Source organism: Dasypus novemcinctus, assembly GCF_030445035.2.
Source record: "Dasypus novemcinctus isolate mDasNov1 chromosome 11 unlocalized genomic scaffold, mDasNov1.1.hap2 SUPER_11_unloc_2, whole genome shotgun sequence".
NCBI lineage: Eukaryota > Metazoa > Chordata > Mammalia > Cingulata > Dasypodidae > Dasypus > Dasypus novemcinctus.
In genome coordinates this window covers 602,481-615,431 of record NW_026688126.1, presented here as the reverse complement: position 1 = coordinate 615,431, position 12,951 = coordinate 602,481, and the positions used below count along the sequence as shown (strand labels likewise).

At 40.2% G+C, this 12,951-nt stretch overlaps 1 long non-coding RNA gene across 2 annotated transcripts in view; it reads left to right on the top strand.

Moving 5' to 3' along the window:
- The window catches only part of LOC131277382 (uncharacterized), an 83,670-nt gene that overhangs the window by 17,970 nt on the left and 52,749 nt on the right, over positions 1-12,951 (top strand). The window contains exon 3 of one of the 2 annotated variants that reach the window (XR_009184560.1): positions 5,952-6,042. The exons of the other annotated variant lie outside the window; for it this stretch is intronic. This is a non-coding gene — a long non-coding RNA (uncharacterized lncRNA). Of the gene's footprint in view, positions 1-5,951; positions 6,043-12,951 lie in introns of those variants that run through there. 2 annotated transcript variants of the gene reach the window in all.

Genomic DNA, 12,951 nt, shown 5'->3' with positions numbered 1-12,951 from the left:
AGGTGGTGCATTTGTCTTCGTGGACCTGGGGGACTCCAGATCACTGATTTGTCAATTAAAGTAAGTCCATGAACTGGATTTCCACAGAGCCATTAAATGGATGGATGAGCTCCAGGATGACTGTGTGCTCCCCCTTGTTGAGGGCAGTCTTGGTTTATATCCTTTGTCCTGCCTTTTCATGTCACCCCCTCTCACTGAGTATCCTGATGTGACTTTATGTTACATGGTCATGCTATTAGGTCTATTTTGGACATTTCTTCAAAAAAGGTTGACTTAACTGAATAACATAAGTTAAGAACTTGCAAAATATAGGCTGTACAATGAGACACAGGCATATATACTTGTGCCCGGATGGCCTATCCAGGAAGGATATGTGTGAAATTGGTAAGTGGGTGTCTGGGCAGGGGTAGAACTGTGGGAACAGGAGCTGGATGAGAGGGAGGCTTACCTTTCACTGTGTAGCCTTTTCAACATTTGATTTTTATTAAAAATGAGTTTTTCCTAAAAAATACGTAATAATAAGATTCTGGGAAGAGATCATTACAGGCATTTGACATATGTCCTGTTTTGTAAATTTTCCTTCCAGGAGACCCCTAGTCAGCTGGACAATCCCAGACAATGGGACAAAATTTTGGTTTTATATTCAAGAGAAATATTGGTATGTGGTTTTCCATTCTTTTAATATCTTTTTCTGATTTTGCCATTGGGGTAATGCTGACCTCATTGAGTGAGTTAGGAAATGTTCTCTCTGCTTTGTTTTCTGAAAGAGATTGTGGAGAATTGGTTTCATTTTTCCTTAAATGTTTGGTAGAATTTGCTATTAAACTATCTGAACCAGGTCCTTTGTTTTTTGGAATGTTATTAATTATCAATTCAAATTTTTAATGGTTATAGGGCTATTCTGATGATGAATTTGTTCTTGTGAGTTTTGATAATTGCATCTCTCAGGAATTTTTGAGTCATTACATCTAAGTTATCAAATTATTGGACATAGAGATGTTCATAAGTATTGTTTGATTATTCTTTTTTTTTTAAGATTTATTTATTTATTTCACTCCCTTCCTCCCCCACCCCAGTTGTCTGTTCTCTGTGTCTATTTGCTGCATCTTCTTTGTTCACTTCTGTTGTTGTCAGCAGCACAGGAATCTGTGTTTCTTTTTGTTGTGTTATCTTGCTGCATCAGCTCTCCGTGTGTGTGGCACCATTCCTAGGCAGGCTGCACTTTCTTTTGTGCTGGGTGGTTCTCCTTACAGGGCACACTCCTTGTGCATGGGGCTCCCCTATGTGGGGGACACCCCTGCATGGGTGGCACTCCTTGCATGCATCAGCACTGCACATGGGCCAGCTGCACATGGGTCAAGGAGGCCTGGGGTTTGAACCGTGGACCTCCCATGTGGTAGGCAGATGCCCTAACCACTGGGCCAAGTCCACCACCCTGATTATCCTTTTAATGTCTGTGGAAGCAGTAGTGATGACCTCTTCCATTCCTGGTATTGGTAATTTTTATCTTCTCTATTTTATGTTTGGTTAGCCTAGCCAGAGGTTTATCAGTTTGATTAAATCTTTTCAAACAACAAACTAAGACTTTAGCTTGGGCATACATCTTCATTTCTATGTGATTAATGTGCAGGAGTGCACTTGCTTGGCCATATGATAAGTATATGTTTAGTTTTATAAGAAACTGCTAACTAGTTTTTAGAATGACTGTACCATTTTACATTCCCTTATGCAATGTATGAGAGATTTTTTTTCTTTATTCTCACCAGCATTTGGTATTGTCACCTTATGTTTCAGTTGTTTTAATAGCATGTAGTTATATATCATAATGGTGTAGTTTGCATTTCTCTAATGGCTAATTATATCCAGCATCTTTTCCTGTACTTATTTCCCATCCATTTATCTACTATGGTGAAATGTTTGTTCATGTACATTGCCCATTTTCTAATAGGATTGTTTCTTTTTTATTTTTTCTTATTTCCCCTCCTCCCTTGCACTTGCTTGCTGTCTGCTCTCTGTGTCCATTCGCTGTGCAATCTTCTGTGTTTGGTTTTTTGGTTTTTGGTTTTTTTTGCTTGTCTTCCTCCTTTGTTGTGTCACCTTGCTGAATCAGCTCTCTGCAGCATGTGCGGGCTGGGCAGTGATCCGCAGCCTGTGGGTGAGCCTGCCTTCACAAGGAGACCCTGGAGATGGGAGCCCAACTGATTGAGCCACAGCCACTTCCCTGGTGTAGGAAAAATAAAAGCACCCAAGAGCACCCTGTGCACAGCCAACAAGGCATAGCTTATCAGTTGCCAACACGCTGTCTCTAAGGCAACCACACAGCTAAACAAAATAACCGCTGACCATGAGGTCAGACAGAATGGCAACCAGGCCCTGTCCAGCTACACCACGTCTTCTTCCTCCTCTCTGAGCCCCTCTGGCTTTGTTTGATCCCCACCAATCAGGCAGTATGGCATGAAAAAGCTCAGCCTACGTGATCAACCTAACCGTCCCCCCTAGCTTACCCCTTTCCTTGTTTGGGCATATATTCACCCCCACCAATCTAATACCACCTAGCCCCCTTCCCTATTGCCCTGAACTATAAATTGCTGTTTCTATGTAATAAAGTTAGACTTGGTCCAGAACCCTCTCTGGAGTGTGCATAGTCTCCGTATCCATCCTCACTCCCCTGGGGCCAACTAGTTTGAGCCCACTGGCCTGAGGGACACCTCAGTCTGGTAAAAAACAGTAGCAGTGTCACTCTGTGACACCCTGGATTGTTTTTTCATGGTTGAATTTTGAGAATTTTGGAAATTCTTTTAATTTATTCTAGATACCTGTGTGTTTTTTTTAATTTTTATTTTCTTGGTATTAAGCCCAGGGGTTGAACCCAGGACCTCATAAGTGGGAAGCCAGTGCTCTACCACTAAGCCACATGGGCTCCCCTAAAAATTTTTTGTTTGCTTGTTTTTTGTTTTTGTTTATTTTAGCAAATACTTGGATCTGAACCCAGAACTTCTCTTGTGGGAAGCAAGTGCTGAACTGCTTGAGCCATAGCCACTCCCAATATTGTAGATACCTATTCCAGATATCAGTTTCAGATAGTCTAGGTATGTGTTCTTTCTTTGTCATAGTTAAGTTTGCAAATATTATTCCCTGTCTGTAGTTTGCCTTTATACTTTCTTTTTTTCAGATCTGTAGTTTTAAAATTTTGGTGAAGAGCCATGTATCATTTTTATTTTTTATGGATTTCATTCAATGCACTCTCTCTTCAGAATCTGTTTCCCTGTTTTCAAATATCAAATAGTTTTGATGATACCCCAGTCTTTCTCTTGCCTAACATCACAACTCCGTTGATACCTCTGCTTAAATGTCACAATTTGTAAAAGCATTTTGTTTTCTTTATTTTTAAAGGAGCTTTAGATGCCATAGATATTCCATCAAAAATATAGTGGAATCCCATATACCCTACTCCCTCCCCCTAACACAGTTTTCCCCATGAACATCATCCTTCATTAGTGTGGTCCATTTGTTTCATGGGATGAGCACATATTGAAGCATTGCTGTTAAGCATGGTCTATAGTTTGCATGATGTTTCACACTTTGCACAGCACATTTTTATATGTTTTGAGAAAATGTAGAATGACTTGTCTCTGTTATTGCAGTATGCAAAATTATTCCAGTGTTTGAAAAATGCCCCATGTTATACCTATTTTTCCCTCTCCCTCCCCTCAGAACCTGTGTCCACTGCCTTTATTTATATCAATGTTACAAGTTCTTACATTATTAGAATAATAATAGTCTACTTTCATGCATAGTTGCATTCCTCCTGTTTGTTCATTCCTCTGCCCTTTGGAGTTGGGATTGTGTCACTTTCTTACCCCACAGTAATCCAGCAACAGCTACTTCAAATATGTGTAAAACCCGACCACCTGGTTTCCCTAACTGCTGCTGCTCTGTCTAATCCACCATATCACTTGCCTGGACTACTGTGGTAGCTCCCTAACTGGTCTGCCTTTGACCTGCTTGCCACTGTGGTCCATTCTTACCTAGCAGCCAGAATGATCCTGTTAAAACCTCAGGCAAGTCTTGGCCCTTGTTTTTCTTTACTGAAACCCCCATGCCTTCCCAGCTTACAGTAAAAAGCAAGAGTATTACACTGGACTACAAGAACCTCCACAATGTGTGCCCCAAATTTTAAAAGCAGTTTTATTGAGATATAGTTACATACCATATAATCTATCCAAAGTGTACTTTAGTATAATTAGGGATGTGTGCATTCCTCACCACAATCAAGTTTAGGACATTTTCATCTCTCCTAGAAGGAAAGCCCTATACTCCTTAGAAGTCACCTCCCAGTCCCTCTGCCATTCCCCAGCCCTACATAACCACTAATTTCATTCCATCTCTATAGACTTATCTTTACATATGTATTAATGAAATCATAGAATATGTGGTACTTTGTGTCTAGTTTCTTTCATTTAGCTTAATGCTTTTTTAAATTACTGCAATTTTTTCAAAATGGGGGAAGTTGTATGTTTACAGAAAATTCATGTAAAAAAAGTGTTCCTGTGTATACCTCTATTGTTAACTCTGCATTAATGTGTCAGCTTTGTGAGGATTGATGAATGAATATAAGATATTACTGATAACTATAATCCTTAGTTTACATTAGGTGTATATTTTCCATCTACCTTCCTATTATTAACAATGTTTAATAGTGCCATACATTTGTTGTAATTCATGAAAGAACAATCTTATATTTGTACTATTAACCTCAGTCCATCATCCATAACAGTTTTCACTTCATTAAACAATCCCATCTTTAGGCTTCTAGCTTTCCTTCTACTAATGTACATGATCTTAAACAAATTCTCTCAATCACATAGACAAACATATAATTCACAGTAAGGTCCTGCCATCACCACTATCCATTCCCAAACATTTACAATCAACCTAAACAGAAATTCTGCACAATTTAAATATCAGCTCTCCATTCTCTACCCCCATTCTATCCCTTGGTAACATATTCTAGATTCTAATTCTGTGAGTTTCGTTCTTATCCTTAGTTCATATCAGTGAGATCATACAATATTTGTCCTTTTGTGTCTGGCTTATTTTACCAAACTTAATGTCCTGATGGTTCATCCATGTTGATGCATGTATCAGGACTTCATTCTTTCTTACAGCTGAATAATATTCCATCATATGTATTTACCACATTTTGTTTATCTATTCATCTTCTGGTACTTATTTGACTTCCACCTTTTCTTTATTGTGCTCTGAACACTGGCATACAAATACCTGAGTCCTTGCTTTCAATCCTTTTGGATATATATCCAGAAGTGGGATTGCCAGTTCATATGGTAATTTTAGGTTAATTTTTGAGTTACTGCCAAGCTGTTTTCCACAGCCAGTGCATTATTTTATATTCCTACCAACAGTGTACAAGGTTTCCTATTTATATGCATCCTTACCAGTACTTGCTATTTTCCAATTTTAAAAATAATAGCCTTTTGAATGGGTGTGAAGGATAGCTCATCATGCTTTTGATGTGCCTTTCCCTAATGGCTAGTGGACTTGAGAACATTTTCATATGCTTATTTACCATTTGTATATCTTCTTTATAGAAATGTCTATTTAAATACTTTGCCCATTTTTAATGGGCTTATTTGCCATGCCCACCTCCCTTGGAGCTCATGCAGTGATCAAGCTCTGTCTTCCTTCTCCACTTGTCACTGCCTATTTCCTTGATGTGGAAATAGCCCCTCACCACTTGGATGCTTTCTCCTCCTCTTTCGATCCCCAGCTCCAGTCTTGTCTTTTCTGACTTTGGTAACTTTTTTTTTTTTGAGGTACCAGGACTGGGCATTGAACCTGGGACCTTGTATGTGGGAAGATGGCACTGAACCACTGAGCCACATAGGCTCCTTTGAGTTGGTTTATTCATTTCTTTCCTTGTTTGTTTTTAGGAGGCACCAGGAACCAAACCTTGGACATCCTATGTGAGCAGCAGGTTGAACTTCATCAACTCACAGCATCTTTCTTACCTGCTCTGTTACCACTGACCACTCTTCTTCAAGTTGTATTTACTGATTCTTTATCTCTTGTTCCCTGGACTATAAGTCACTCCCATAAGGTTTAATTCATCTCTCCTTGCCCTGTCCCTAGCACAGGGTCACCTAAACTGTCACCATGCACTCACTGTTTATTTAATAGAGTATAAAGAGTGGAGACAGTGGCTCTTTCCACCATCTCTATGACGACTCTCCTGGCTGGGGAGGTAGTTTCAGACCATAATATTTGCAGCCCTTGGATGTAGTTGAAGCTCAACCGTGGGTTTTGAGGGAAGCCCAACTTGGATGGAATTGTGACTCTGTGAAGTCATTTCCACAGTGGTTTAGCCTAAAGTCAGACTTCCCTGTACTTACATCCTGACATGTACTTGGTGGGTCACTTCAGGAGAAGTACTTTGAGATCTTTGTACCTATCCCTCATCTGTAAAATGGTGATTAAAAAAAATACCTAATTTTTAGACCTTGTTTTATAATTGAAATCTAATTTTAGCTTGCCTGACTATAAAAATATATTTTTAATGTAATATTATTACAAAGTCAAAAAAAAAAAAAAGAATACAATGGAAAAAAAAATTTATTAAAGTATACCACTCATACATAAGCATACATAAACAATAAATGTATAATAATAGTGAATTTACAAAACAAACATATACAGCATCATACAGGACTCTCATACCTCACCCTACCACCAATACCTTGAACTGTTGTTAAACATTTTTAACTAATGATTAAAGAGCATTGTCACAATATTACTACTAACCAAAGTATTTTCCCCCAACCCACCCTATTATTATCTTTATATCATTTATATGTGATCATTCATAATAAGTATGGTAAAAATTCTGAACTTAGAAAGCAAACATGCATACCATCATGCAGGGGTCCCATATACCACTACCAACACCTTGCATTTTCATGAGATGTTTCTTACAAATTATGAAAGATTTTTGTCAAAATCTTATTGTCCTTATCTTACATTTGGTGTATTTTTCCTGCAACCCACCCTATTATTATTTTTTAAGTATATTTTTATGGCAGAAGTTGTAAACTTACAAAACAATCATGCACATGTACAGAATTCCCAAACAACACCCCTCTATCTGAACATTTGTTACAGACCAGATAATATCATCTGATTGTTACCATGACCATAGTGTACATTTGGCACACGTTTTCCATACTGCCCCATTATCAACACAGTACATCTTTGGCATAGATGCAAGAATATTATATCATCAATGCTAACGAGAGTCCATAGCTCCTTCCAGTTGTATTTTTCCCATGCTTCTCCACATTCCCACCACCTTACAGTAGTGATGTACATTTGCTTTAGCTAACAAAGACACTCTTGCATCTGTACCATCAAACACAATTCTCATCCACTTCTTGGTTTACTATGCTATTCAGTTCCTACATTATTCTTTAGCATTTTGTCAATTGGCATTTCATATCTAGAATGCCATTTTCAGCCACATCCCCATTTATAAACTAGCTTTTACTCACTATATGTTACCATCTACTCTATACATTTCCACACTTTTACAGCAAAACTAATTAAAACTTCTACATACATTAACCATCAGTAGTTCATCTCAGTCCTCCTCTTATCTTCTTTAAGAATCCACCATGTACCACCAAGTCTTGAAGATACTTTCCTACAATTTCTTTAGAAGTTTTATGCTTCTTGTTTTTATTTTTAGGTTTTTGCCCATTTTGAGTTAATTTTTGGATAAGGTGTGAGATAGGGGTCCTATTTCCTTCTTTTGGCTATGGATATCCAGTTCTTTCAGCACTATTTGTTGAATGGACTATTGTGCCTGAGCTGTGTGGGTTTGACAGGCTAGTCAAAATTGGCTTGACCATACCTGTGAGGGTCTATTTCTGAACCATCAAATTGATTCCATTGATCTATGTGTCTGTCTTTATGGCAGTACCATGCTTTTTTTAAACCACTATAGTTAGGAAATATGATTTAAAGTCTGGAGGTGAGAGTTTGCTTTTCCTTTTTAAGATGTTTCTGGCTATTCAGGATCCCTTACCCTTCCAAATAAATTTTATAATTGTGTTTTCAATTAAAAAAAATTCTGGTGGAATTTTCATCAGGCTTGCATTGAATCTGTATATCAATTTGAGTAGAATTGACATCTTAATGACATTTAGTCTTCCAATGCATGAGCATGGAATAGTCTTCCGGTTATTTAGAACTTTAAAAAAAATTTTTTTAACATTGAGTTGCAGTTTTTATGAATACAAGTACCTTACATCATTGGTTAAGTTTACATTATATTGGGCTTCAATTTTCAGGAAGTTTTGGATCACAGAGTGGTTCAACAATGGCAGCGGAGGAATACTGGTATAGGATACTATTGACAGGTGATATATGGCTGACAGGGAGCTATACAGGGCATATGTCCAGGGTGCATGGTAATGTTTGGATATACTCATAGTGGCAACAATTAAAAACTACAGCTGGGGGGGGTACTGGGTTCCTGGCTGGGGGTGCTCTGTCGTGGTCACTAGGGGAGCAGTGGCAGTCCCCCAGGTGCAACGGTAAGGACCAGGAAGAAATGAGGGTCCAACAGTGAGAGCATGACACTAATGACTATGCTTGTGAGCCTATCTGCCTGAAATAAGAACAAGGCCTAGAGCAGCACTGTGCCTGGGAATTTCCTCCTGACAGCCTTCATGTTACTCTAATGTGGCCAGTCTTGAAGCCAAACTCAGCATGTAAATGCAATGCCTTCCCCCCAGCATGGGACATGACACCCGGGGATGAGCCTCCCTGGCACCGAGGGATCACTATCAAGTACCACCTGATGATGCAACTGGAAAATGACCTTGAATTGAAGGTTCAATGTGGATCCAGCAGAATATCTCTATCTACATATAATAACATGACTTTAAAATGCTGTTTGACCTAATGTAAGGGTGAAATGGAAAGGAGAAATGAGTTTATATGGCTACGAGTCTCTAAAGAAGAGTCTGGAGGCTGTCAGAAGGATTGCCCTTATGCACAACTGAGCAGAATCTAAGAGACAGATGAAGTAGATACAACCCCAGGTATTGGTTCCTTTGAGGGCTAATGAGACCCACGGGCTATATGGTCATGGCAGATGGGGTTCACTGCCATGTCAGATGGCCCTTTTTGGAGCTGGTGTTTCTGTGTGATGAAACTGGATTCACATGGAATCTCTTTTCATTAGACTTTCATGCTACTTTACTGGAATTGTAGTTGGTGTTGGGGTTTAAGATATATTTAGGGGATTTGAATCTCTGGACTGACAATATGATAACCAGGCCCTGAGCCTCAACAGACTTCAGCTCCTACAATCTGATTTATTGGACTCACCTCACTCAGCTAAGATGGAGTTGAAGAAGGACAACCACCATGCCATGGAGGCTAGAGTGCCTACAACTGAAAGCAGGAGGATTGCATCCAGTATCCATGTGGAATCTGCACCTCCTCTTGACATAGAGATGCCATGGACATAACCAATCCAAGGTCCACAGAGAAAAGGTGGCACTGGAGTGGAGTGGGAAAAGTGGACATGGTGGCTGATATGGGTATGGGGAATAGCAGGAAGAGATGAGATGTGGAGGCGCCTTTGGGACTTAGAGTTGCCCTGGATGGTGCTGCAGGGGCAATCACCAGACATTGTAAATCCTCCCAGGGCTCACTGGATGGAATGTGAGAGAATATGGGCCATAATGTGGACCATTGACCATGAGGTGCAGAGATGCCCAGAGATGTACTTACCAAATGCAATGGATGTATCATGATGATGGGAGTGAGTGTTAGTGGGGGGGGGGGGGAGTAGTGGGGTGGGGGTGGTGGGGTTGAATGGGACCTCATATTGTTTTTTTATGTAATATTTTTACAAAATCAATAAAAAATACACAAAAACTGAAAAAAAATTTATTCTTGACTATTTGAATTTTATCTGCCATATTTTATTTTCACCATTCTTTTCCACTTTTACTTTTATTGATATAATCTTCATTTCTAGATTCTCTTCCAGGCCTCTCTCTCCTGTCTTTTCTTGTCAGGGTCTAGTACACCCTTTAGTATTTCCTGAAAATCTTGTCTCTTAGTTAGAAATTCTCTCCGTTTCTCTTTGTGAATATTCTAATCTCACCCTAAGTTTTGAAAGACAGTCTTGCTGGATATAAGATCCTTGGCTGGAAGTTTTTCTCTTGTAGTATCTTAAATATATCAGGCCACTGTCTTATTGCCTTCCTGGTTTCTGAAGAGAAATCAGCCCTTAATCTTATTGGATATCCCTGATATTATGCATTGCTTTTCTCTTGTTGTTTTCAGAATTCTCTTTGTCTTTGGCATCTAATATTCTGGTTAGTATGTGTCTCAGAGTTGATTTATTCGGAGTTTTTTGGATGGGAGTACAGTGTGCTTCTTGGACATGGATATCTATGTCCTTCAATAGGGTTGGGAAATTTTCTACCATTATTTCTTCAAATATTCCTTCTGCTCCTTTTCCCTTCTCTTCTCCTCTGGGTCACCCATGACATGTATGTTTGCACATCTTTTGCTGTCATTTAGTTTCCTGATTCCTTGTTCATTTTTTCCCATTTTTTATCTGTTCTTTTGTATGTTCACTTTCAGAGGCCATTTCTTCCAGCTCATCAATCCTTTCTTCTGCCTTCTCAAATCTGCTATTATATGATTCCAGTATTTTAAAATTTCATTTATTGCACCTTTCATTCTGAGATCTGCTTATTTGCCATGTATGCTTTCAAATTCTTCTTTGTTCTCCTTCAATGTCTTCTTAATATCCTTAATCTCTTTAGCCATCTCAGTGGATTTATTAATGAGATTTGTTTGAACTTCTATAATTAGTTGTCTCAACTCCTTTCTGTGATCTGGTGGGTTATCTTGTTCCTTTAACTGGGTCATATCTTCCTATTTCTTGGTGTGGATTATAATTTTTGTTGGTGTCTTGGCATCGGGAGTAGTAAAGTATTTATTCTGGGTGTAGTTTTTCTCTTTAGTTTATGGCTTTCTGCCCTTTCTCCTTTGCTGGTTGTGTAGTAGGAGCCAAGGATGTCGTTGGTGCTCTAAGCTGTGGAGGCTTAAGCTGCCCTCATTACTCAGGGACTGATGAAGCTTCTTTCAACTTTCTCCTTTGCCAGGGGTAGGGACAGAATCACAGCTGTGTGGAATAATTCAAGACATGCAGGCCTAGACCATAGTTGCCCAGAGAGACTGATGAAGCTTCACACCCCTTTCAATCCTGCCTGGGTCAGGGATGGAGCTGCAGGCGTGGGCAGCAATCTATGCATTGCAGGTCCAAGATGACCATGGTTGCCTTGGTAGACTTCTGATTATTCAGTCTGTGTCAGCTAAAGGTTCCTGCAGTTACATAGTCTGGTGCAGGAACCACTAGGTTCCTCCCTGCCAGAGGTGGGGCTGAAGCCTAGGATAGGACTGCTGCCTGATCTGAATGAAAGAAACTGGTCCCTATGGTCACCATGATTTTTGGTCAGCCTGGCTCCCCCTCCTACTGGGGGCAGAGTTAAAATGGTGACCACCAGCCTGTTTCTGACTTGGACAGGTTCATACTTTAGCTGTTCTTAGGGTTAGACTCTAACAAGCTGAATTTACTAATGAGTAGCTGAAATCAGTGGCCAACCATCTCTTCCTTCCCTGTTTTTGGGAAAATGGAGCTTCCATTTCCAGCCACAGGATAGCTCTTGGGGTGGCTTGTGCTGCTATAGTAGGATATTCAGTGGTGTCTTCAACTTGGCCGGTAATTTCCGAAGAGGCTAATGCAGGTCTCCCAACTTCCTCCCTGCTGAAGATGAGGCTGGGTCTATGCTAGAGCTGCAGTCTGATCTGGATGGAAAGGTGCTGGTCCCTACTAGCACTGGGATTTTTATTCTGTCCTGCTTCCCCTTGATGGCAGCTCCCAGCCTTTTTCTGACTTAGGTTCAAACTTTAGCTGTTCTTAGGATTATATTCTGTAGCCCTCTGAATTTACTTATCCGTAGCTGAAGGTGATGCCCAACTACCTTTTCCCTCCCCATTTTTGGGAAGTGTAGCTTTCAATTTGAGTCATGGAATAGCTCCTGAGGTAGGTTGTGCCACCAGTGGCGAATGGGCCCCGGCCTCTGGGGTGTGATGTGCTCTACTTAAAAGTCTTCTCTGCACATGGGCAGACTCCTCCTTCCATTCGTTCAGGATGTTGCAGGATGCTCTTCTGGTCCCCTGGGGCCCCTAAACAGGTGCTTAGCTAGCTCCAGATAGCTCACGGTGTTTACTAACTGTCCTGTAGCAGGAGCTGACTCTAGGAGCTCCTCACTCTGCCACCATCTTGCTGGTTGTCTGGTCCTATGCTTTTTTTTTTTTTTTTTTTAAGACAAATTGTCCAAGAATATTTCATATCTTAGGCATATGCATTTCGCTGTTTACAGAGCAGAGGTGAATTTTCATCTCTTGTTCACTCTGGTCCTAGTGCCTTGATGCCAGGCCCACACTCTCTAGGTGAGCTGTGTTTTGTCTAAACCTTAATTAAAAGCAAAAAAATCACCAGCTTCAAAACACTGAGTGTATCACTTGTGTTTTATTGTATGTACAAGTGATGATGCAACCTGTTCCATAGTCAGAGTCCCCTTCCCTGGGCCCACTGTCTTGGGCCTCTACCTGTGTCTCCCCCTCTTCAGGGGAGGAGAAGGGGCCTCTTCACCTTCTGCTCCCCATCTACCATTCCCTTCCCCAGGTCATTTTTACCCTGGGCACCCCATCTATCCTTTCCTTGGATCCACTATATATTGGACTCCAGACCTTAAAGTCCAAACACATTTTTAATATTTATGTGTCAGGCTTCAACTCAGGTTTCATTTATTTTGCTGCTTTCCCCACCCCATTAGCTGGGAC